Source organism: Actinia tenebrosa, unplaced genomic scaffold, assembly GCF_029948245.1.
Source record: "Actinia tenebrosa isolate PJP-AT-01 unplaced genomic scaffold, QUT_ActTen_1.0 PGA_scaffold10__47_contigs__length_13832649, whole genome shotgun sequence".
Classification (NCBI taxonomy): Eukaryota; Metazoa; Cnidaria; class Anthozoa; order Actiniaria; family Actiniidae; genus Actinia; species Actinia tenebrosa.
Genome location: NW_028292570.1, coordinates 6920204 through 6922184, shown reverse-complemented (window position 1 = coordinate 6922184; position 1981 = coordinate 6920204). Strand labels below are relative to the sequence as shown.

The window sequence follows — 1981 nt, the reverse complement described above, 5'->3', positions numbered from 1 at the left end:
TTTTTCAAATTTCATATTACATTTTGAAATCGCATGTGTCATATTTTTTTTAAGTTCGGATATATACACAGCTTTTTGGCTTTTATTGCTGATACGCATCAGTATTATGCTTGTGTTGATACGTTCCCTAGCAACAAACTATGTCGCCTTATCTCATTGGACTGCGCCGTTCAGTATGAATTTTAAAGGTTTCCATGCGAACTACTGACGATCACTGTATAATAACTGCTTCAGTGGACACAACTCGACAAAATGAACATTCAATATTTCACCAGTCTTAAACGAAAAACGAAGAGCGAAATAATTTCATGGCTTCAGAGAAGATCCTTAATTGCCAATCCCCTTTTTTGTGGAGATTGCAATAATAATATGTCCATGATCAGAAGAACGGACAGACACATAGACGGATACGTGTGGTAAGTATCGAAGTATTGAATGTCTTGCAAATGTTTTATGGTACTTTCCTTTCAAAGCATTATATAAAGTTTACTTCATCATTACGCATATTACGCATGTTATAAAAAAGTTTATTTCATCGTAAAGATTAGTTTATATTTTTTTAGCGTTGTAAATTTAGTCACATTTTTTTGTCATTCTGGCCCTCCACATTCTACTACTTACTGCTGAAGAACAACTTTTGAATCCCTGTTGAACATCGATTGTTTGTGATTTGCAGGATCTATCCGAAAAAACAGCATATTTGCGCTCTTTTCGAAGATATGTTTGGGCGATGCCATGCTTATGTTTTTTTACTCGGCGCAAGACGATAGCCGCAAACACACTGCCACTGCTTTGGGTTTGAGCATGAACTTGGTGTCTAAGTTTTTTAGAGTCCTGCAAGACGTCTGTACCAATGAGATCGAAAAATACGCCCCATTCCTTCCGTTTGGTGGACCAGGCTGTGTGGTTCAGTGCGACGAGAGTAAATTCAACCATAAGCGAAAGGTAAGCTGTAATTCAGTGAAAGCAATTTGGGTGGGCTCCGGTATGTTTTTAGTATTTTCCACGTACTTATGTGTAAAAGATTCAAGTAGCTCATCGTAAATTGCCTTTATATATTACAAACTATTAAATTACTAGACTCGCTCGTGAATAAAAACGATATCAAACTTTACGCTCCGCCTAACAGGTCGCGGAAATAGATATAAAAAATATTCTTTTCACTAATGTTTCAAATAATTTTATTTCCATATCACACAGTGCCCCGCTCCATTTTTATGTATAGGTGTTTTTTGTTTTCATGTTAACTCTCTATATTACAGTAATTTCTTAACCCATATCATATTCATTTCTTTTCTTTTTTTTAGTATAACAGGGGTCGTCTCGCAAAGGATTCGTGGGTCTTTGGTGTGATAACCACTGAATACCAACCGGCCAGAGGCTACTACCAGGTGGTTTAACGACGAAACCGCGAATGCTTGTTGCCCATATTACAGAGGTGTTTAAAGCCTGGAAGCGTGGTACACACCGACGACTGGGGGGCCTACGAACAATTGGAAAGACATCTACCTTCGCAAGTGGCAAGCCACCAAGTGGTTAACCACTCACTCAATTTTGTAGATCCTGCAACTGGGGTCCACACCCAAACGATTGAATCCAAATGGAATCAACTGAAGTTGAAACAAAAGCAAAGGATGGGAGTTTCGCGGGACGAATTGCAACGTTATTTGAACGAAAGAATGTGGAGAGAGTGGAACGGAAAAGATGATGAACGCTTAGTTAATTTATTTTCATCGATATCTTTAAAGTTCATTACAACTGTTTCTGTTTGACTTATAACACTTATCATTTTTTATTTTACCAATACGCCGAGAAACAAATAAGAAATACTGTCACCTTCGCGCAGTTTTGATTGCGGCTACATAAATAAGTAAACATTCAATAGAGTGTATATCGCAGTTTCACATGAGCGAAGCGTAGTTGCGGTTCTAGTGGTACTTGTTTCCAAGAATAAAAAGTATAGATAACAGCTAGCAACATA

General features: G+C 37.7%; 1 pseudogene; it reads left to right on the top strand.

Annotated features, from left to right (window-relative positions):
* The first annotated feature begins 252 nt into the window (after positions 1–252).
* LOC148912896 (uncharacterized) lies at positions 253–1772 on the top strand (annotated as a pseudogene).
* Positions 1773–1981: the final 209 nt, after the last annotated feature.